At 40.5% G+C, this 25,288-nt stretch overlaps 1 protein-coding gene across 1 annotated transcript in view; it reads left to right on the forward strand.

The window, feature by feature from the left end:
• The window catches only part of ME3 (malic enzyme 3), a 317,840-nt gene that overhangs the window by 51,193 nt on the left and 241,359 nt on the right, over positions 1-25,288 (forward strand). The gene's annotated exons all lie outside the window — the stretch shown is intronic.

Here is a 25,288-nt window from a genome sequence, read left to right on the forward strand (position 1 = left end):
TGCTTGGTGTCAGTCTATTTATGTCTTGTAAAAATAAAATACAGTGTGTGTGTGTGTGAAAAAAAAAAAAAAAAAAAAAAAAAAAAAAAAAAAAAAAAAAAAAGAAGTTTATAGTTTAGGAGGAGGGCAAATTTTCAATTCACCTGTAAGTTTTAAAGGGTATAAAATTCAGCTGTTAAGTGTGACTCTTCAACATCCTTACTTGGTTCTTTCAACTTGGGTCAGTTTGGTATAAACCTCAGCGTAAATGTTCCAAGTTCTACAAGTTACATATGTTATACTTATCTAATCTGAATTTTAAATCTTCGGGATATATGTAACAAAACAATGTCTAGTATATTGTTGCTAAATGTTATTTCTCAGTTTTGATATTTACCAATAACTATTTGTAAGACCAATAATCAGGCAACGATGGTAATAACAGCCCTAGGTTTTTTTTTTTTTTTTTTTTTTTTTTTTTTTTTTTTTTTTATTTTTTATTTTTTTATTTTTGAACTTTTTTTTTTTTTTATTCACACACACACACACTGTATTTTATTTTTACAAGACATAAATAGACTGACACCAAGCATTGTACATGGATGACCACAACAAAAGCAACAATGATTGCAATTACCAAACATGAAACACACTCATACTATGTCATAATATTGACATTCAGTCCAGTAATCCTCCACTGTAACAGCTCCTTTACTTTGCAGTGAAAATTGATTTGTATATTCTTTGCCTCTGAGTCCTTGTGGGATTTTTTTTTTTTTTTAATTCAGACAGAAAGTCACAAAAATTATACTCATCCTCATCAGTTCACTCAGTCCCATGTAATTAATTTTTTTTTTCATCTTGATCTTTTGTTAGCACTTTTATGAGTTCATCAGTTTTTCATTAGAGTTCTGAAAATGCTTATTCATTCAGTTCAGCAGTACAGTCAGTTACCAGAAACCTGTACTTGTCAGAGTCTTTTCCATGAATTTCTTGAAGATGAAACCCTTTTATAGGAACATATTTGCAAAATCATCAGAGTACACCCAGAACTGTCTGTAAATGACAAAAGACTTAAAAATGACCACGGTTAAAGATTTGATGAAAGTTCATAATAATGCAGTTGACAAGAAAATTAGTTATTTCTGAGATATACATTTTAAAGTAATAACTAGGATTATTACTTATAACATTATACCAGAACATATAAGATTTTTAGAAATTTCATGTAATGTCTGAAACATTTATATTAACATATTTCCATACATATTTCCATACAAATACAAATATAAGATTTTTAGAAATTTCATGTAATGTCTGAAACATTTATATTAACATATTTCCATACATATTTCCATACAAATACAAATATAAGATTTTTAGAAACTTCATGTAATGTCTGAAACATTTATATTAACATATTTCCATACAAATAACCCAATGAAAGTTTAGTATTAGTTGTTTTGTTTGTTTTTTTATACTGCAGGTTCTTATTAGGCATCAGTTTTATACACATCAGTGTATACATGTCAATCCCAATCGCCCAATTCAGCACACCACCATCCCCACCCCACCGCAGTTTTCCCCCCTTGGTGTCCATATGACCATTCTCTACATCTGTGTCTCAACTTCTGCCCTGCAAACTGGCTCATCTGTACCATTTTTCTAGGTTCCGCATACATGCATTAATATACGATATTTGTTTTTCTCTTTCTGACTTACTTCACTCTGTATGACAGTCTCTAGATCCATCCACGTCTCAACAAATGACTCAATTTCGTTCCTTTTTATGGCTGAGTAATATTCCATTGTATATATGTACCACAACTTCTTTATCCATTCGTCTGTTGATGGGCATTTAGGTTGCTTCCATGACCTGGCTATTGTAAATAGTGCTGCAATGAACATTCGGGTGCATGTGTCTTTTTGAATTACGGTTTTCTCTGGGTATATGCCCAGTAGTGGGATTGCTGGGTCATATGGTAATTCTATTTTTAGTTTTTTAAGGAACCTCCATATTGTTCTCCATAGTGGCTGTATCAATTTACATTCCCACCAACAGTGCAAGAGGGTTCCCTTTTCTCCACACCCTCTCCAGCATTTGTTGTTTGTAGATTTTCTGATGATGCCCATTCTAACAGGAGTGAGGTGATACCTCATTGTAGTTTTGATTTGCATTTCTCTAATAATTAGTGATGTTGAGCATCTTTTCATGTGCTTCGTGGCCATCTGTATGTCTTCTTTGGAGAAATGTCTATTTAGGTCTTCTGCCCATTTTTGGATTGGGGTGTTTGTTTCTTTGATATTGAGCTGAATGAGCTGTTTATATATTTTGGAGATTAATCCTTTGTCCGTTGATTCATTTGCAAATATTTTCTCCCATTCTGAGGGTTGTCTTTTCGTCTTGTTTATGGTTTCCTTTGCTGTGCAAAAGCTTTGAAGTTTCATTAGGTCCCATTTGTTTATTTTTGTTTTTATTTCCATTACTCTAGGAGGTGGATCAAAAAAGATCTTGCTGTGATTTATGTCAAAGAGTGTTCTTCCTATGTTTTCCTCTAAGAGTTTTATAGTGTCCAGTCTTATATTTAGGTCTCTAATCCATTTTGAGTTTATTTTTAGAAATCCTTAAGTATACAACTTAAGATTGTATACTTTTTTTTTTTTTTTTTTTTTATGGCTGTGTTGGGTCTTCGTTTCTGTGCGAGGGCTTTCTCTAGTTGTGGCAAGTGGGGGCCACTCTTCATCGCGGTGCGCGGGCTTCTCAACATCGTGGCCTCTCTTGTTGCGGAGCACAGGCTCCAGACACGCAGGCTCAGCAATTGTGGCTCTCGGGCCCAGTTGCTCCGTGGCATGTGGGATCCTCCCAGACCAGGGCTCGAACCCTTGTCCCCTGCATTGGCAGGCAGATTCTCAACCACTGCGCCACCAGGGAAGCCCCTATAAGTTGGGTTTTAAAAGACACTTCCACCACTTCATCACTCAGGAACTAATGAAACCCTGTACAATACCAGTTAGTTTGAGTTTTTTTGGGTTTTTTTTGAGAGTTATGTTTTATTCAGCAGGGAATTTTTAAGACTTCAAGCCTGGGAGGCAGCATCTCAAGTAACCCTGAGAGAACTGCTCTGAGGAGGCAAGCGGGGAGCTAGGATATATAGGAGTTTTGTAACAAAGGGCATGTAGTCGGGAACATCAAAAGATTACTGTTAATTAAAGAAAACCAGATATGTCAAGCTAAGGAATTTAGTACTTTTCTATGTACGGGAAAGATGCAAGAGTCTGCGCTCACTGAAATCATTCCTTTGACGTGCATCTCAGCTCTCTGGGGCCAGTATCTTGTGTTTTCACATGCTGAGTCTCCTCAGGGCTCACCGTAGGGAGTGGCTGCAGTCTGATGGCTGCTAGGTGGCAGGTTTTCTTTCCCTCCTGAGTTTCCTCAGGGCTCACCAGCTCATTAGTCTGAGTTCTGATGTGTGCAGTTTTCTCTTCTAGAATTGTCCAAGTTACCTCCTCTGTTGGTGGAGTACCCGTCCTTGCCACTTGCCAGTCTGAGATGCTGTTTCTTGCCTTCAGTACGCTGCACTGTGACGGTGGCCAGCTGGGTCTTCACCTTTCATTTGGGGATTGGCCTGTCTCACACCCACTCTCAGCCTCGAGAGCTGGTTGGGGTGTATCCTCTGGCCCAGCCAGTGCTCTGCACCATGCTTCACCCTCTGGTAGTCATGGAAAAGAAGAGTGTGATGGAAAGAGCAATTTCAGTGGCTGGGAGTGGAGATGAAAAAGGATCTGGCCTTGGGCAGAAATAAGTTCCTAAAACTTACTGTGCAAACTATTAACCTCTAGGATGCAGAGTCCAGTGGCTTGTTTTCACCAGTTTTGACATCACTTATCATGTAGGTGGGGTAGGGGTGGAGGTGAGAATTGTGTTACATGGAAAATCACAATAGAAGGGGTCACAGTAGTAAAGCAGCCATTTTTATTTGATCCCACATCTTTGCAATTCTCTTCGTTGCTCAGTAATAGGAAGCTAAGGTAACCTAAACGCTATACACATGCATTCATAGCATTGTTTCTTTTAAGATATGAAAGTATATTCAGGACTTTCATGCATCTTAATTGTTGTTCACCTGTATTAAAAGCTGGTTCTTCTTCATGCCTTTGCATGGTTTTTGATCTTTCACTGTTGTATTTCCTCCTCTGCAGAATCTACTATACTCTATCATAATTGTCCATCTACTACAAGACTGTGAGTTCTGAGAGCACGTTTTGCCTGACATGGTCACAGGTTATCCCTGTATCCAGCATTGCTTAGGACTTCCTAGGTAAACATGTTGTCAATGAATAAAGACAGTTTTTTGGGTGGTTTTTTTTTTTTTTTTAACATCTTTACTGGAGTATAATTGCTTTACAATGGTGTGTTAGTTTCTGTTGTATAACAAAGTGAATCAGCTATACATATACATATATCCCCATATCCCCTCCCTCTTGCGTCTCCCTCCCACCCTCCCTATCCCACCCCTCTAGGTGGTCACAAAGCACAGAGCTGATCTCCCTGTGCTGTGCGGCTGCTTCCCACTAGCTATCTATTTTACATTTGGTAGTGTATATATGTCCTTGCCACTCTCTCACTTCGTGCCAGCTTACCTTTTCCTCTCCCCATGTCCTCAAGTCCATTCTCTACGTCTGCGTCTTTATTCCTGTCCTGCCCCTAGGTTCTTCAGAACCATCTTTTCTTTTTTTAGATTCCATATATATATATGTGTTAGCATACAGTATTTGTTTTTCTCTTTCTGACTGACTTCACTCTGTATGACAGACTCTAGGTCCATCCACCTCACTACAAATAACTCAATTTCTTTTCTTTTTATGGCAGAGTAATATTCCGTTGTATATATGTGCCACATCTTCTTTATCCATTCATCTTTCAATGGACACTTAGGTTGCTTCCATGTCCTGGCTATTGTAAATAGTGCTGCAATGGACATTGGGGTGCATGTGTCTTTTTGAATTACGGTTTTCTCAGTGTATATGCCCAGTATGGAATTGCTGGTTCATATGGTAGTTCTATTTTTAATTTTTTCAGGAACCTCTATACTGTTCTCCATAGTGGCTGTATCAATTTACATTCCCACCAACAGTGCGAGAGGGTTCCCTTTTCTCCACACCCTCTCCAACATCTATTATTTGTAGATTTTCTGATGATGCCCATTCTGACTGGTGTAAGGTGATCCCTCATTGTAGTTTTGATTTACATTTCCCTAATGATTAGTGATGTTGAGCATCCTTTCATGTGTTTGTTGGCAATCTGTATATCTTCTTTGGAGAAATGTCTATTTAGGTCTTCTGACCATTTTTGGAATGGAGTTGTTTGTTTTTTTGATATTAAGCTGCATGAGCTGCTTGTAAATTTTGGATATTAATCCTTTGTCAGTTACTTCGTTTGCAAATATTTTCTCCCATTCTGAGGGTTTTCGTCTTGTTTATGGTTTCCTTTGCTGTGCAAAAGCTTTTAAGTTTCATTAGGTCCCATTTGTTGATTTTTGTTTTGATTTCCATTTCTCTAAGAAGTGGGTCAAAAAAGGATCTTGCTGTGATTTGTGTCATAGAGTGTTCTGCCTATGTTTTCCTCCAAGAGTTTTATACTGTCTGGCCTTACATTTAGGTCTTTGATCCATTTTGAGTTTATTTTTGTGTATGTTGTTAGGGAGTGTTCTAATTTCATTCTTTTACATGTAGCTGTCCAGTTTTCCCAGCACCACTTATTGAAGAGGCTGTCTTTTCTCCATTGTATATTCTTGCCTCCTTTATCAAAGATGAGGTGACCATACATGCGTGGGTTTATCTCTGGGCTTTCTATTCTGTTCTATTGATCTGTATTTCTGTTTTGTGCCAGTACCATACTGTCTTGATTCCTGTAGCTTTGTAGTATAGTCTGAAGTCAGGGAGCCTGATTCCTCCAGCTCCTTTTTTCTTTCTCAAGATTGCTTTGGCTCTTCAGGGTCTTTTGTGTTTCCATACAAATTGTGAAATTTTTTGTTCTAGTTCTGTGAAAAGTGCCAGTGGTAGTTTGATAGGGATTGCATTGACTCTGTAGATTGCTTTGGGTAGTACAGTCATTTTCACAATGTTGATTCTTCCAGTCCAAGAACGTGGTATTTCTCTCCATCTGTTTCTATCATTTTAAATTTCTTTCATCAGTGTCTTATAGTTTTCTGCATACAGGTCTTTTGTCTCCTTAGGTAGGTTTATTCCTAGGTATTTTATTCTTTTTGTTGCAATGGTAAATGGGAGTGTTTCCTTAATTTCTCTTTCAGATTTTTCATCATTAGTGTATAGGAATGCAAGAGATTTCTGTGCATTAATTTTGTATCCTGCTACTTTACCAAATTCACTGATTAGCTCTAGTAGTTTAGGATTATCTATGTATAGAATCATGTCATCTGCAAACAGTGACAATTTTACTTCTTCCTTTCCAATTTGCATTCCTTTTATTTCTTTTGTTTTTCTGATTGCTGTGGCTAAAACTTCCAAAACTGTGTTGAATAATAGCAGTGAGAGTGGGCAAACTTGTATTGACAGTGTTTTTACAACTATTTTTTAATTGAAGTATAGTTAATTTACCATGTTGTATTAGTTTCAGACATACAGCAAAGTGAGTCAGTTATACATATATATATCTATTCTTTTTCATATTCTTTTCTATTATTAGTTATTATAAGATATTGAATATATTTCCCTGTGCTATACATTAGGCTATATCTATTTTATATATAGTAGTGTGTAATATTAATCCCAAACTCCTGATTTATCTTCTCCCCCCCACTACCCCCAGTCATTATCCCCCTTGGTAACCATAAGTTTGTTTTCTATGTCTGTGACTCTATTTTGAATAAAGATAGTTTTACTTTGTTCTTTCCAATCTTCACGACTTTTATTTTTTTCTTGCCTTATGACACTGGCTAGTACCTTCTGAACAATGCTGAATAGAGGTGGTAAGAGCAGACAAGGCAGCCTTACTTTGTCTTTCATTGCAGGGAGAAAACACTCAGCATTTTATCATTAATAATTACGTTAAATGTAGGTTTTCTCATAGATGCCTTTTATTATATTCAGGTAGTTCCTCTTTCTATTTTGCTAAGTATTTTAAAAATAAATGGGTGCTGAATTTTGTCAGCTGTCTTTTGGCATTCGTTACCTTGGCCACATAGTTTTTCTCCTTTATTTTCTTAATACGTTAATTATATTGATTGATTTTTGAAGTTGAACTATCCTTGCACTTCTGAGATAAACCCCATTTGGTCACGATGTATTACCATTTTTATACATTGCTGTGTCTTATTTGGGAATATTTTGTTAGAAATATTTTCACCTATGTTCATGAGCGATACTGATTTTCTGATTTTTTTAATGTAAGATCTTTTTGATATCAAGCCTGCCATGAATGGTTAGTTACTAAGCATTTAATGATGCTTAACTATATTAGGTCTGTCTAGTTGCAAGTAACAAAAAGTAACTTGAGCTAGCTTAGGCAGCTAGCTCAGATTCCAAGGTCAGACATGAGACAGGTAACCTAGCCTCTGGAAGGAACTGGAATCACAAGCCACTGAGCCCTCTACCTCCCTGTCACTCTCCCTATTCCTCTGCTTCATTCCTCCCACTTTGCAGACTTTCTGCCTCTGCTTCTCTGATTCATATGGCAATTCCTAAGCTTATTAATAATAAATAAATAAACAAATACGTACATAAGGCCTAGAAAGGTTCAGGAACTTCTTTCATGCATCACTAGTCAAATGCATGCACAGTTATAAAGTAATAAACTAGTCTTAGTCTGAGAAAAAGGAAAAATGATTGAATCAATGGATCAAAGCAAAAATTTCATTAGTAGAGCTACACTCACTAAGTACATACTATATGTTAGACCTTAGGTAAGCTTCATCTTATAAGATCTTCACCACACCCTTATGGATAGAAAGTTGTATTATCTCCACAGATGAAGAAAGTGAGGCTTAGGTGAAATAAGTTTACAGAGTCCTCTCTGAATGATAAATTTCAGAGTCAATATTGCTGCATCTAAATGCATTGCAGGCCTCTGGGTAGGACACAAATCCTTTGAAACAAAAAAGAAGAAAGCAGAATGTAAAAACTATTAACCTTCATATTGTGTATGAGTTTGTATTTATTGCATTCATGCCAATATAAAGATGATTGCCAGCAATATGCTACAGGAAGATTTTTATCTAACAGTGCTCCTGTATAGTCAAAATGATAAATCAGTATATATTACAGTAAAGAAGCTTTTGTATTCTCAATAGCCAACTGAGCACTGCTCTAGCAGAAGAATATCAGAAAGAAAAAGGAAAATAACTTTGGTGCTAAAGAGGAATTTTAAATTAGAAAAAAAAATCAGCCAATAACAATAATTACTGCTTTATCAAGAATTTACTAAGTGCTAGGTGCTCTGCTACATGCTTTACTTTTATTGGTTTATTTGCTAGTCACAACAACCCAAAAAGTAGGTATTATTAGCCCCACTTAGAGATTGAAAAACTGAGTTTCAGGAACTTTCCCAGGAATCACAGCAAGAAAGCAGCCGATCCAAGATTCTAGCTTGTGTGGTGGCAGAAGTTCCAAGAACACCGATGGGCTCTTTGCTTTTGGATTGGTTATGGCCCATTCATTATGGTTATTTTGAAAAAACAAAACAAAACATTGGCACTTTCTCAGAATTCCTTGCTGTCCTCCAGAATACGACAACATCGTGAATCCAGAAGCTCTGAGATGGTCTCATTAGCTCTCAACCCTAGAAATTGCTGCATTTCCTTGACCACAGAAAAAACAGCTTCTCTAGCCTAGAGGCCCAGGGCTCATAACCTTTTCCAGTTTTCTAGAAGTGCTGAAGACTAGAATGTAAATAGTCCTTCAGTGTGAAACAGAGCAGGGCAAATACAAGCATCCACAGGCTGGAATGTTGGCTCAACACACAGATCTCTAACGGCAAACACAGCAAAGCAAACAAGGTGCTGAGACAAGGAGAAGGAGATGGGTCTGAGGAAAGTCTGCCAATCACACCCAGATATTCATCCGCCTGAACCTCCGGTTCCCTGGAGAGGGGCAGGTTGGAACCCGGGAAGCCCAGCTTTGCCTCCTTCCAGCACTTGCTGCACTGATTTTGGCCTAGCCTACAATTTGAGCGGCGAAAGCCACTCGGAGAGGCCTTTGTTTGGTCCTATTACAATTTGGCATCCAAGATGAAAACATCTAAGATGTTGACATTGATCCTGGGTGGGTTAAAAAAAAAAAAAAGACGAATATCAAATCAAAGCGCTCCTAACTGCTGAGGTCCACAGGCAACGCTCAGAGTAACTTGCTCTAGACTAGTGAAAACTCAGACTACTGAAACCTGGACAAATGGAAACTTGGGGACTCTTTGCCCAGGGGGCTTCCTTGGGTAAAGTCTGCCTCCAATAAAGGCTCTGAGATAGGGGGGAGGAAATCCTCTCCCCTCATTCACCAACACACATTACCTCCGTGACCTTCACACCCACCTAAGCTAATAAATGTGTTAATGCACAGATAGCTTCTTCAATGATTGTTCATTAATTGCACTAAAATTTTGAGGGTAGCTGGTTGATCATTGAGTTAGAACCCTCAATCATGGTTTTCTGTTTGCTAAAACAGAAAAACATCACCCATGAATAGGTCAAATGCATTGGTAGGCAAGTCTGGAAAAAGCCTTTCAGGTGAATGGCCAATATTACAAAAAAGGCAAATTCTGTAGGATACAACGAGACAAGGTGAAGATTAATATACAGAGCACTTTCCCCCAGTTCTACCTGTCTGTCTGTCTGTCTGTCTGTCTTGAGAAGTAATGAGTCTCCAGGAAAGGGGTAGCAACATATTGTAGAGGGAGCCAAGCCGATGATAAGGTTCCTTGTATCCTGCCAGGTCAGGAAAACTGAGATCCAGTGTTTCTAAATCATTCCGAAATCTTTCTTGAGCTTCCTCTATATTCCAGGCACAGTGCTGGGTGCTGATAGCATAAAAATGAAGACAAAGTCCCTTCAGAAACATAGGGATGGCTGGGGAGACCAACACAAAAATAGACCATTTAGATCGGGAGAGGTGGTGCTGCATCAGAGTTTATGTGCAGAGCACTATGGGAACCCAATGCAGGGGGCTGCTTGGGTCCAGGCAAGGGAAGGAGTCAAGAAATGCTTCCTGGGGATGATGTCTGAGCTGAATCTTAAAGAGTGCATAAGAGAGGGCTGAGTGGAGATGTAGGGTTGAGGGCATGATACATAGTGTGGTCTTGCCAGATCCCACAGTGGGAGCTGGGGAGGATCTGGAAATGAAGCCAGAGAGAGAAAGGCAGGGGCCTGGTAATACAGTAATATGAGTATCCCCATCCGCAGATGAGGGAAGTGATGCTTAGAGAGGGAAGATCCAGTGCCCACGATTTAAAGTCACACAGTCCTAAATTCAAGTCTCAAGTTGGCAACTTACTCATCGAGTGAACATCTAAGTTGTTTATCTTCTGAGTCCCGGTTTCCTGATCTGCAAACTAGAAATAATGACAACACCCAGCCAATGGGGTGCTGTGAGGATTAAATGAGGCATGCAAAGCCCGTAACATGGTCTCAGCACATTGTAAGCACTTGATAGTGATAGATAATGATAGAAATGAACTTTTAGAAAATGTATAAATTTGCTCAAGATTGCACAGTAAATGGCAAAATGTGGATCTGAACCCACTGGTAGTGAACACCCAGGGTGACAGTGGGAATGACCTGCCCTGGATGCCAGCAAGGGGTGTGTGCAAGCTCCACAGAGAATTTTAAAACTATCATAAAACTGAATAAGCCATTGGTCTGCTTTCCATTATTGTCAAGCGTAGAGAATTCCAAACATTGTCAGTGATAAAATACTCCTCCCTCCAATGTTTTTTGTTGCTCTAAGAATTTCTAAACAATTGCTGCTTGGTTACAGTTGAGTTTTAATAATACCTATGAACGCCACATGGTCTTCCGGCACACACTGTAAGCTAGAAACCCATCCTCCCCTGCATCCCATTCATCAGAACATAGTTTTCAAATGATCGCTCTGGCCACTTTGTTTCCCTGTTTTGTTAAACATTCCAAATGATTACACAGGGTGACAGAATTGAAGCGACTCAAGTTCCGTGTCTTTGCCTTTCAGTCACTGTGCTAACGTTGTTTATTCTGAATCTAATGTTTCAGCGAGGGAATATGTACTCTCACGGGGATGGGAGACATCAACCAAACCCAAAGTGTGCTTGAATGATTGTCAACTGTCAGGAAACTATGTAGACAAAATGTTTATTAAAGAATAAGGAATAAAAATGGGCTAATCTAAAGCTATTTACTGCAAATAATTTTTTCATACAGAAGAGAGTGTTAAAAAGTTATCTGCTCCGGATTTCATACCTGAGGGTACCAGCTCTGCGAGTCTGTCAGGCTCTAACACTTCTGCCCGTGTTTCTCCTCTTCTATCCTGACTGCTCTAGGGCTCTGACCGTCCCCATATCTCTCCTTCTTCGTTCTGGAACCCAGGCACTCCTATCAGAGGAGTTAGTCACTCAGGTTCAGTTGTGTCCCTCTGAGGCTTCAATGAAATGCAAACTCATCATTTGAGATGGGCAACACCTTAGTGCTGAGCAGCCAGGAATGCTCAGCGGGGTGGGTGCCCTCTGGGATAGAGAGCTCTAGATGAGGCATTAAACTACGGGATGCTGAAGTAGGGGAGAGAGCTGGGGTTCAGAAGGAGGGAGCTGATCACCTGAGGGTGACATGGAGAAGATGGATGACCCAAGTGGGGAGACACCCCAGTTGAGTGAGGTGGCTCACAGGAAGGCAGCATCAACAATGGAGTTTTTCTACTTTACAGTTTTGACCAAAGCAGAGGCGTATAAATTTGCTCTTTGTTTTCTGCTGGGTTGGAGGAGTTCCAAAAAAGTCTCCAAAGCCTTGGAACTAATTACAGCAGATGATGGGCACTCTTGTAAACACAGGAGGAGAAGACAAGGACAGCATGCTTTTGAAAAGAGAATTTGAGTCAAGTAGCCAAAAGCCTGAGAGTGACAAGATTGCAGTAGGTAGGCCTATAAACCCTCCTTGTCGAAAGCCTATGTGTGCCTGTTCCTCCAAGTCATTGGATTTTAGCAAGTTTCACTGATGAAAGATCACTGCAGAGTTTACAGACATGATCTACAGAATGACACTGTGCTCTTGAGATGGCCAAAGCCACCAGCTCTTTTCACTATCTCGTGACATGAAAGTTAAGTCCATCAGTTACCTTGTATTTGTTGGGCATTTACTTTGCCTCAGGCAACTTGTTTGACTGGGGATACAGTTATGAATGAGAAGAATTCATAAGTGATAGAGACTGTCCTTCTTTGGAAGGACAGTCCCTATCCTCACTGGAATTAGAGTCTAGCAGTGATGACACCTTAAATTATCATACATACAATAACAAATAATTTCAAGCGAGTGAAGTGCTGTGAAGGAGAAATACAGGATGCCATGGGAGCGTATGGTGTGGTGAGGGTCAGAGAAGCCTTATCTGACCACCCCATGATTAGATAGGACAAAAGCAGAATGGGTTGGACGAATTCAGCCATGGCAAATCTTAGTGGGAAATCAAGAGTAATGCTAATGCTAGGAGTAACATGGTGGGATTTCATTGAAATCCCCGACTTTTGCCAAGGGTAGCTATGGGAATCTTTCTGGCACACTCAGAATAAGATATATTTAAGAGTGACTTACACTCACATGACTTTATTTTGGGGAAATCAACATTTCTGGATAGAAAATACATTTCCAAATTGCACACAGGCAACTAATCCACTTATAGCAGCATATGTGGTAGAAAACCCAACACAGGCCAAAATACCCTCAGTGAGGACTAGATAAAATTGGTGCTAGCTTAGGAGCACTAGGACAAGCCAAAAGCACTTGTAGTGAAAAGAGACACAGTGAAGAAAAGCACTTAGCAAAAGGGAAGTTTTTCAAGGAGGAAGGGAAAGGATGCAGCCTGGGTCAACAATTTAACATTTGAAAAATGGATACAACAAACTCAACAAATAATTAGACAGTATGTTAGAGACAAAGATGGGCAAGAGTTTGCACCAGAATTCAAGAACTGTTAAATAGATTCATTCATATGGAAACAGAGTTTCCATTTGAACTTCTACATGAAGTTGGCGGGGATTTTAGCAGCAAAAGCACAGGGAATAAATCTATGAGAAGCCAATGGTTTCCCTAATGTGTGGCAAATTACAAATGGTGAATGCCCTTTACATAGGTCCTCTTTCACTGCCAAGACTCCTCATCTAAATAAAAATAAGAGATATTCAGTGGTACAGTTGGAGTGGGATATAGAAAGTTTATTTATTTTTGGCTGCGTTGGGTCTTCGTTGCTACGCGCGGGCTGCCTCTAGTTGCGGCGAGCGGGGGCTACGCTTCGTTGCGGTGAGCGGGCTTCTCATTGCAGTGGCTTCTCGTGTTGCGGAGCACAGGCTCTAGGCTTGTGGGCTCCAGTAGTTGTGACACGCGTGCTCAGTAGCTGTGGTGGGCAGGCTCTGGTGCGCAGGCTCTAGAACGCAGGCTCAGTAGTTGTGGCTCACGGGCTTAGTTGCTCCGCAGCATGTGGGATCTTCCCGGACCAGGGCTCGAACCCGTGTCCCCTGCACTGGCAGGTGGATTCTTAACCATTGCACCACCAGAGAAGTCCCTAGAAAGTTTATTAAATTTGATTGAGTGTTGCACCTAAGTTGAAGATGGACCTTACTCGGAGGAGAGAGTGGTAGCTGTATCTCCAGGAACACTCATATCCATTGTGCTGATCCTTCTTATTGCTTTTCGTGGTCTGGCATGATTTTATTTATTATTTTACTTTTATTGTAAAAGTCTCCCCACTCTAGTGTATATAGTTTATGAGGTCCAAGACCATGCTTGTCTAGGTCACAGATACAGTTCCAGCTCTCACAGTCCTTGGAGAGAGGAGGCAGTGACATAAACATCTAAGGAATGAATGGATGATGTGACATCAAGATTGGGACATAATGAACAGGCAGATGTGACCAGGCAGTGAAGGAAGCACATTCCAGGTCAGTGATCAGAGTGGACGGCAGTCCACATTGCTCCAACTGGAGAAACCTCTTATACTGAACAAGACGCACACTGCAATTCTAAGACTAAACAGGAGATGAATAAAACATGCCGATGCTTCACTCTTCCAGAATACAGGCTGAACCTTATAGAAAACTAAGAAAAAAAATCAGGAGTTTAATTTTCAACATGATGAGTTTGGGATTATCTATTTTCCATCCAGGTGACTTTATTAAAGTAGGCAGTTGGATATACAAGTGTGGAGTTCAGGAGAGAAATTGAGGCTGGGACTAAAATTTGAGAAGATAGATATTCATTTACCTGAACTGTAAAGTGTGGGAAAGTAGCAGTGGAATATAGGGCTGGAAAGGTAGGTTGGGGAGAGCATGTTAAAGGATTTAAAAGAGAAAGATACATTCTAAGCCTTGAGGAAGATGATGATAATGATGATGACTTATGTACCTGCTAGACCAGAGTAGGTATGAGGGTTAGCACTTAGGGATGGGAACAAGTGCCTAAGTCATGTGCCTTCAGAGGTGGTATGTCCAAGCATAAGGGCTCCCAGATGCCTACATGCATCCCAGCTCCCTTCCACTGAGCCCCTCCCCCCAAAGGAAAACAAAAGGGAGCATCAACAGGTGAAGATGATGACATAGTGACCAGACTCCCTGCAGGGTCCATCTCCTGCTTTGAAGGAACTGAATGTGAAATTAATCATGTAAAGACACAGCAGGTGATCTTAAGAGGAGTATTTTTTTTTTTTTAATTTATTTTTGGCTGTGTGGGTCTTCGTTTCTGTGCGAGGGCTTTCTCCAGTTGCGGCGAGTGGGGGCCACTCTTCATCGCGGTGCGCGGGCCTCTCACTATCGCGGCCTCTCTTGTTGCAGAGCACAGGCTCCAGATGCGCAGGCTCAGTAGTTGTGGCTCACGGGCTTAGTTGCTCCGCGGCATGTGGGATCTTCCCAGACCAGGGCTCGAACCCGTGTCCCCTGCATTGGCAGGCAGATTCTTAACCACTGCGCCACCAGGGAAGCCCAAGAGGAGTATTTTGATATTGTGATGTAATAAGAATGATATATTTGATCTTCTTCCCTGGTTCCTGGCATAAAGCTCCTAAAACCCTTGGGATTTTCTGAGTGACAGGGGTGAGAAGAGCATATTTTGTTATTTATTGTAAGCCCGGCTCAAGTCTACCTGACTTTATGCTAAGGAGATGACTCTGGAGAGAGGGAGCTGATTGCCAGGGAAACCAGCCATGTGATTAGAGGGTTAGAACTTTCAGCCCTAAGCCTCACTACCCCCACCTCTGGGGTTAAGAGAGACGCTGGGGATTCATTTAATCACCAAGGGCCAGTGATTTAATCCATCATACCTGTGTAATGGAACCTCCATAAAAACCCTAAATGAAGAGGTTTGGAGAGTTTCTGGGTTAGTGAACACATAGGGGTGCTGGGAGGGTGGTATGCCCAGAGAGGGTATGAAAGCTCTGCACTTCTTTCCACATACCTTGCCCTATGCATCTCTTAGATTTGGCTGTTTCTAAGTTGTAGCCTTTATAATAAACTGGTAATAATAAGTAAACTGTTTCCCCAAGATGACTTCTATGAGGTCATTCTAGCAAATTATCAAACCTGAGGAGAGGGCTGTGGATACTCCCAACGTATAGCCAGTTGGTCAGGAGTGCGTGAAGTCCAGACTTGCGATGAGCAGCTGAAGTGTGGGCAGTCTTGTGAGACTAAGCCCTTAACCTGTGGAGTCTGCATTAACTGCTGGTAGTTAGTGTCTGAGTGAAATCAAATCATTGGGCACCCAGTTGATGTCCAGAGAGTTGAAGGACTAGTTGCTGGCCTGGCAAAAACCCCACACATTTGGTGTCAGAAGTGTGCTGTGAGTAGAGAAATAGTTTTTCTCTTAGGTATATAAACTTGTTCTCTCAACTAGGAGCAAGGAGGTATAAGGCCCTGCTACCATTCTGTATGCTTCCTGCTATGAGCAGATATCAAGGAGTATAAATAAATCAAACATTAGAGTTTAGGGATTTCTTTGCCTCAGCCATGGGTCAGAGGCTGAATTGGGGCAGCCAAGCCACCAAAAATCCTCTGCAGTGGTAGTAGCACCTGTAGAGCAGCAGCAATAAAGGGCCCTGCTGCCTTAGGAGAGCCTGCTAACATGACTCTTTATTAAGCCCTTGCTGAATGCCAAATCCTTGCTAAAAGCTTTATATATACAGTATCCCATTTAAATCCTATAACAAACATTTTCTGGTGGCAGAGCCAGTAGATACACATCAAGTTACACTTATGACTCCATGATTCTAAATGGAGAGCTATAAATTTCAACTTTATGAAGACAAAATTTTTTCATTAAAAAAACTTCTGTGCTTAAGTTCAGTTGGCAAAATCTAACCCTGCCGCTGATTTGTAGTTTGATCCATAACCCTAGAATTTGCTGAAGTGCTCCCTAAGGCTATGGAACAAAGAAATATGCATTTGAAAGCTTCAGTGAAATAATTAATTGCAACTTTAAAGATGCACAAATGTTACTTCATGATTTTTGGCCTGCTTCCTCTTTATGTGTGGAGTAGGGAAGGATGGCATGTTTTTCTTTTTCACTTATTTAGGAGTGTTAATGAGTCTCTCTTTGACTCCATATGTTACACCACTGAAAAACTGGTCCTTAGTTTAGTAGCATTTGGAACTGTGTGAGCAGCATTTCTTCTCACAAACTATCTCCTCTCTCGTGTATGACAGAAGAGTTAGGAGAGAAGAATCCCGTTGCTTTGCCAGCTTGTCTCATTACAGGGCAAAGGCATCTCTGTTGCAGGCTTTTGATGTTTTAGAAAGATCTAGAAGTTTTTAAGCCAGTCTCCAGGAGAACCCATAAGGTTGCAAGTAGTATGTATTTGTTATGTATGTGCATTTTTCTAGGATGGGCCCATAGTTTTCAACTGAGTCTCAAAGATGTTCTTGACCTTACCAAAATTAAGATCACTGCTACAGAAATTTCTAGAGACATAACTAACTAAATACATGGAACAATAGAGAGACTCTTTATAGCTGGATGTATTATAGTACAGTTGTCCTCTGTATCCACAGATGATTGGTTCCAGGACCCCACAGATACCAAAATCTGTGGATGCTCAAGTCCCTTATATAAAATGATGTCATACAGTCATCCCTTCACATCCACGGGCCCAGGCATACACAGTTCATCCTACTGTGGATAATTCGATTCAAGGACGGTTGTATCTGATGCAGAACCCGGTATATGGAGGGCTGACGATAATTCTATGTAAATTAGTGCTGTAAAAGAGTATAAAAAAAGTTATATGGTCCATGTTTGTGAGTCACATTTTTTTTTCTCTCTGAGATTCTCCAAGTTCAGCCCTTTGTCATTGATATTCTATCTATGCCTTGAATAGTATATGATAATTCTGCCTTTTGTTGCTGAGATATAGTGTAGAGGTGGTATTTTGATTTTTTTCTCCCAATAGAGAGAATGGTCTTGTTCTAACACGATCACTCTCACCTGGCAGTTCCTCTGGAATATCAGAAAGCAGTTATTAGATAGTCGATGATGTTAAATGATGTGTGTGTGCGTGAAAGCTTATGGGTGTATACGCAATAGCTAATGTTGAAAAATAATGCCTCTAATTTAACATTCAGTATGTAACCCATATAAGTTTCAACAGCCTAGTGACTCTCTCCATGGTTTCACATTCAAAGAAATTTGGTCCTACATCCATAATAATCGAAGAGAAATGTAAATTTGTATTGAAGTCTCTCAGCACCGAAGAGAAAATAATCAAAAGCAAAAATTATTTGATATTCTTTGTTTCCCATCTCATGTCATTTTATCATCTCTCATGCGTGGAACCTGCTCTAAAGTATTTCTCCTCCCCTACTCCAAGCTCTAAAATTTCCCCCAATTCAGTGCATTTAAACTCTGATAGATCCATTCCTCTTTCTTAATTCTATGTTATGCAGGTCAATTTAACCTCTCTGGTTTCTTTCTTTTGCCTGTTTTGTCATAACTCCAACTGTTCTCCCTTCCCCCTCCCCCAAAAAAGCTGATCCAACAAGCAAGAGCTCTTTCTGGGGAGGTGAGGAATAAAGGAAGGAAAAAAATTTATATTTACAACTTAAATCATTTCTTTTGTCTCTGACACCAGTATAAAGGAAAACACCACACTCATCTGAGATCTAAACATAACTTCAATTTGGGATTGTAGCCTTCTTAATTAACATGTCCAATTAAACCGTTCACACCTGATTAATTTGATAAAAAGAACTGTTCATATATATTAGTTAATACATAGTTGCTTTTTAGCCTCAGCAAGTTCATTCACTGTATGTAATACACACACACACACACACACACACCTTCACCCATTTAATATTTAGCTTTTCGTTTTAATTGAATCAGCCTTTCACTCTAAGGGCCCTGGTTGAGAGCTCTGTCCAGGAAGGAAGAGCTTTAAACCAGGCAAATGGAAAATTGATTTGCATAAAAGCATCTCTTCTTTAGTGAAAGTCTGGCTTATTCTAAATCCTGTAAGTACGTAGCCTCTCTTTCTTTCACCATTAAAACCTGGAAAACAAATCTTCAGGGGAAACATCCTGATGAGACACGTGGAGTGAGGCACATGGGTAACTGTAAGTGTAAACCTTTCTTTGTTGTTCCCACAGCAAGGGAACCCTATAGGCAGCTGACATGAGGCTGTGGATGTGCACACATAGATTTCACATGTGCCAGACCAGAGTCCCGGAAGCCAGAAATCCCAGGAATGATCGCTGCTGAAACCTGCCTGGGTTTCAAAAGCACGGGTCCATCAAACCTGCACATATCTCTCTGAAAATTTCCATCAGTAGTAAAAACAACTTGAACTTGAGAACTCAACAAGTGGCTTTGGGTGGTTGCATTACAAGTTTCCCATTTGGGACAGGAAGTTTATCTTGCGGGGAAGAATTGTCCCCCATTTCAAGGAAATCTACAGTCAGTCAACCGTGATAGGGAACACCCAGGGAGAGAACCTGGGACCACGGAAGAAGCACCAGACTGGGAGTTGGGAGAGCTCTTTTCCTGGCTCTGTCATCAATGACTTGTGTGACTTTGGCTTTGAGGATGCCTTCCAGGTCTAATATTCTCTGATATGAGCACCTTCATAATCCATGATTCGGAAACAATGTGCACATGCAACTGTGTAAGAGACTGAACAATAAAGACAGTTCTGGCTGTGAGCCTTGGGCTCGTTATTTGTAAAATGAGTAGGGAGCAGAGCAGGGAGCAAAACTATCTCCCAAGTCCAGCTCAAATGTGTGACTGTTTTCACAAAGAAAACACCATGACAAAGGCCCTGTATAATGAAACATTTTTTTAAAAAAGCCCTGCCCACAAGAGGGTTCCCATCTACCTAATGAGAGAAAATATATCTTCTTGTGTTTTTTAAAATATTTATTTATTTATTTATTTTTATTTTTGGCTGTGTTGGGTCTTCGGTTCTGTGCGAGGGCTTTCTCTAGTTGTGGCAAGTGGGGGCCACTCTTCATCGCGGTACACGGGCCTCTCACTGTCGCGGCCTCTGTTGTTGCAGAGCACAGGCTCCAGACGCGCAGGCTCAGTAGTTGTGCTCACAGGCCCAGTTGGTCCGCGGCATGTGGGATCTTCCCAGACCAGGGCTCGAACCCGCGTCCCCTGCATTGGCAGGCAGATTCTCAACCACTGGGCCACCAGGGAAGCCCCCCTTCTCTTGTTAACTAGAATGGAACACTCCATATATATGTGTGTGTATATTGGTATATGTATATATACCAATCAAACCACTTATGAACAAGAATTTGACAATATGTCAAATTCTAATATATGTCATTATTAGCAACTATTTGATTGTTTGAAACAGGCTTTTAGAAATAATAGCAGTGTATTAAAAAGTGCTAAATGTGTAACATGGAAAATAGTGTGGAAGATGGTAATCCTGCATTCTTTTCCTGGCTCCCCGCCCTACTGTGCATTCGGGCCTCCCTAACTTTTACAGGTGTGAATCCCAGTTCTCTTGTTTTCAGTAGCTCCCAGCACTGTGATCAATCTCCCTGGTTTAGGGAAATGTAAAATGCCGTGGCAGTGGTTCTCTGTCTTCGTAACGTGCACTCCTGTTGTTTGTCTTGAAGTTACCTTGGTCCCTTTGCCTTGTACGTCATTCATTCATTCATCAGAGAAGCTAAGCCCCTTGTTAGGCACTGGGGTGCACAGGAAAGTATATCTCATCTTAAGCGTCACTTCCTCAGGGAGGCCAAATTACCTGATCCCTCCGTGTAGGGTCCCACAGCTCCTGTATCTCTCTTGAAGCCTATCAAAGTTGTTGCACGTATCAAGAATTTGGTCTTTTTTTATTGCTGAGCAGTGTTGCATGGTATGAATGCCCCAGAATGTGTTCAGCCATTCACTCCTTGAAAGATGTTTGGCTTGTTTTTAGTTTTTTTGCTATTATGAATAAAGCTGCTGTGAACATGTGTGTACAGGTTTTTGTGTGAACATGAGTTTTCACTTCTCTGGGGTAAAATGACCAAGAGCACAATTACTAGGTTGTATGGCAAGTGCATGTTTAGTTTTGTAAGCAACTGCCAAACTGCTTTCAAGAGTAGATGTACCTTTGTACATTGCCACCATCAGTGTATGAAATCCAGGCTCTCTGCATCCTAGCCAGCCTTTGGTATATTCATGCTTTTTGTTTTAGCTGTTTTCATAGGTTTGTAGTGATATCTTATTGTAGTTTAATTGACATTTCTCCAAGGGCTAATAATGTTGAAAATCTTTTCATGTGCTTTTTTTTTTGCCATCTGTATTCCTCTGTAGTGAAATACTGTTTATGCCTTTTTCCACTGTATAACTGGATTGTTTGAGTCATTTTACTGTTGAGTTTTAAAAGGTTTTTTAATATATTGTAAATATAAGATCTCTGTCAGAGAGACATTTTGCAAATATTTTCTTCCGGTCTCTAGCTGTCTTATCACCCTCTATTAAGAAGGTCTTTCACAGAATGAGGTTTTTAATTTTGATGAAGTCCAACTTAGTAGTATTTTCTTCTATGAATTATGCTTTTGAGAACACGTCTAATAACTCCTCACCTAGCCCTAGGTCCTGAAGATGTTCTCCTAAAAGTTTTGTAGGTTGAGTTTGTAGGTTGTATTTTACATTTAAATCTATGATCCATTTTTTTTTTTTTAAACTTATTTATTTATTTATTTATTTATTTCTGGCTGTGTTGGGTCTTCGTTTCTGTGCGAGGGCTTTCTCTAGTTGTGGCAAGCGGGGGCCACTCTTCATCACGGTGCGCGGGCCTCTCACTGTCGCGGCCTCTCCCGTTGCGGAGCACAGGCTCCAGACGCGCAGGCTCAGTAGTTGTGGCTCACGGGCTTAGTTGCTCCGCGGCATGTGGGATCTTCCCAGACCAGGGCTCGAACCCGTGTCCCCTGCATTGGCAGGCGGATTCTCAACTGCTGCGCCACCAGGGAAGCCCTATGATCCATTTTTGAATTAATGGTTATATATGATGTAAAGTTTAGGTCAAGTTTCTTTTTTTTTTTTTTTTCTTTTTGCCTAAGGATGTCCAGTTACCAAACAATTTGTTGAAAATACTATCATATTTCCTCCAGAGTTGTTTTGCACTAGCAATTAACATTTTTTAAAAAAATTGAAGTATATTTGATCTACAGTGTGTTAGTTTCAGGTGTACAGCAAAGTGGTTCAGCTATCTGTCTATCTATGTATGATAATCTTTTTCAGATTCATTGCAATTATAGGTTATTACAAGATATTGAATATTGTTCCCTGTGCTACACAGTAGGTCCTTGTTATTTATTTTATTTTTTAAAATAAACTTATTTATTTATTTATTTTTGGCTGCATTGGGTCTTCGTTGCTGCGCATGGGCTTTCTCTAGTTGTGGCGAGCAGGGGCTACTCTTCGTTGCGGTGCGTGGGCTTCTCATTGCGGTGGCTTCTCTTGTTGCAGAGCACGGGCTCTAGGTGCGCCGGCTTCAGTAGTTGTGGCACACGGGCTCAGTAGTTGTGGCGCACGGGCTTAGTTGCTCCGCGGCATGTGGGACCTTCCGGGACCAGGGATCGAACCGCGTTCCTTGTATTGGCAGGCGGATTCTTAACCACTGCGCCACCAGGGAAGTCCTATCTATTTTATATATATTACTGTGTATCTGTTAATCCCAGACTCCTAATTTATCCCTCCCCCTTTCCACATATTTAAAAATTGACTTTCATGAAAGCTGTGGTTCATGGCCTTATGGAGCTGAAAATCTCCAGAGGGAAACAGTAAATAATAACAGCACCTTAAGAGAAAAGCTAGAACAGGGTGTGCACAGGGTTCTGGGGAAGCAAGAAGGCTGTGCTCCAGTGACTGACTTCCATCCATTTCCCTGCATCCACACCTCCCTGTGACTGAGCCCCTGGGGCCCTGAAGTCTGCTTACAGACCTTCCTGGACTAGAATAGTCAGGTCTAACCAACTGCATTGGAACAATGGCCCCTGAACTCTGCTCCCAGGTTTTCACCCCAGATCTCTGCTACCTCCCTTAGCCGCTTGACTCAACTCTCATTCTAGGTCTACTGCAGTCTTGGCCATCCATGTTACCTGAGATGCTGTATTCCAATGTATGAAACCCATTGTCTCTCCCCGGTTTTGTTTGGGGTTGCCTACCCGGACCAAAGATATCAGGATAGAGAGAAAGGATATCAGGAAAGCAGAGAACTGTATATTCTCCAATGAACTGGCGCTGTGCAGGTAACCAGTCAGGTATATGTACTCTGACTCCAGATTAAAGAGATGGTGGACAGAGAGAGGAAACGGGTGTTTCTTGCTAGACTGACAGCCTATTCTGTTTGAGCTCATTGGCCCTCAGTGAGTAAAAAATAAATTAATACAACCATAATAGCAACAAAAGTAATCCATTGTGTGGCCTAAACTATCTGGAGTGTTGGCCCCTTAGTTAATTACATTAGCCACAGAATGGCTCCACTCTCCCCATCAGACAGTTTGTTAGGAACTGATCACATTGAGCTATCTCTGCTTAACTATTTAGGGCTTGATCTGTGAATCGAGGTCTTTGAAGAAAGCTCATGCTTGCAAAAACAACTAATAGGGGTCTTGGCATGGGGGTGCTTTTCTTCTATGGCCATAGTGACTGCTAAAAGCCAAGGGATAATTTTTTCTTGCTGGAAATGTGATTAATCAATTAAGGGCTGGAACACTGGCCTCTTTCATCACTCAGATGCCCAGGATGCTAATCAACCAGAGTCATCCTATTTCCATGGCAAACCTGGCAATGTAGTCAGGACTTAAAAGGAAAAATTCTAAACAGGGCCTGTTAGTACTAGAGAACTTTTCCTTTTTATAAGATCTATTAGTGAAGTTCTCCTGCCTTGGGATATGTGCTAATTAGTCATAAACCAAAGAGATAATCCCTGTTAAGCTAGTACTAGCTGCTATAACACATAAACTCCAAAATATTAGTAGCTTAGCAAAATGTGAAAGTTCAAAGGGGTTTTCCATCTTAGTGGTTGGTTCTGTTCCAAGTAATAATTAAAGATCCCAAGATTCCTCTAGCTTGGAGCTCCTCCATCTTTAAAACATGGGCTCCAAGATCATTGACTTGGGAGAAAGAGCACAGAGGATGGCAGTTAGGTGTTCTTATGGGCCAGGCCTGCAAGTAGTTCAGATCATTTCTGTTCACATTCCATTGCCTAGAACTTGATCTTATGGCCACACTAACTTCGGTGCCTGGGAAATATAGTAAAACCCTGTGCCCAGGAAGAAGAGGAAACAGGTTTGTCATACTCCCTGAAGTCACTGCATGTCAGTGATCTAAAACCAGTGATTTGCAAAATATTTGGAGACCTTCCAAGGTATATGGTCCTATCTAGTGTAGCTTGCTGAATATAATGATAATGCTGATGATGAGAGTAAGGTTGTTGATGCATCAAAGAGGTCCTGATCAGCCAATGAACTCACCACCAAAACTTTGTCAGTTGTCTTGCTTCTTTAAATCTGTATATGAGTGGGTGTATAAATTGGCAAAATCCTTCCTTTACCATTGAAATAAATTAATGGTAAGCAGTCATCAGCATAACCCTCATATCTTCGCCCAGAATTAATACACTGTCCATGAGTTAAACAGTTCTTTGCCTAGAGAGGAAATATAATGTAGTGGCTATAAACATGGCCTAGAATTATACCTGGGTTCAAATTTTGTCATATGCTAGCTGGATTAATTAAGACTCTAATTGAAAGTAACAAATATAAACTTGAGCTAGTTTATGCTAAAAAGGGGAATTTATTATAAAGGTATAAGGGTATCTTATGGAAATCATGGGTAGAAATACAGCTAGAGCTCAAGAAGGGATGTAAATTAGGAACTGGAAGGCTACCATGACTCTGTTTCTCATCTCTGCTTCTGTCTTTGCAGCAGCTTCATCCTAATTTTCTCTGCTTCCTATGCTTCTCTAAGCATATTATTGGAATCTGCCTCCCCAAGACCATCAAGTCTATGTGTTCCAGCCACAAGCAGGGACTTGCGGTCTCTGAATTGCAATTTCACATTTCTAGGAGAAAGAATCTGATTAGCTCAGCTTTGCATCACATGTTCATTGCTGGTCCCAATCAAATATGACAAGGGAGGCAAGATTCTGTCCAAAAAAAGCTTCCAGAGGCCAGCTCCTGTAGATGTGGGCTCAGTTCCACAGGGAGTGAGAGAGAGAGAGAGAGATTGTGAGAGAGAGAGAACTCTGCTAACAAATGTCTCACCTCTCAGCCTGATTCCTCATCTGTAAGATGGAGATAACACCACCTAACCCAAAGGGTTATTCTGAGGATTGAGGACTGTATTCTGAGGTCTGTATGTAAATTCTAGCATAGTACCTTTCACAAAGAAACTGTTCAATAAATAATGAATGGATGGATGTATATAAAGTAACAATACATCACTCCATTTATCAGAGGCTGCAGGCATCAAGGCATACATCTGGATAAATAGATAGAAGTTCTGATATGAACGTTATTGAGTTTCAATTTTATGTGACTATATTTTTTATTCTGCAATCCTGAAAACCAAAGATCGTTACGCATAAACAATGAAAATATTAGGATCTTGAACCCTAATATAGATCTGTGGACTTGCCA

This window comes from Balaenoptera musculus, chromosome 8 (genome assembly GCF_009873245.2).
Source record: "Balaenoptera musculus isolate JJ_BM4_2016_0621 chromosome 8, mBalMus1.pri.v3, whole genome shotgun sequence".
Taxonomy (NCBI): Eukaryota; Metazoa; Chordata; class Mammalia; order Artiodactyla; family Balaenopteridae; genus Balaenoptera; species Balaenoptera musculus.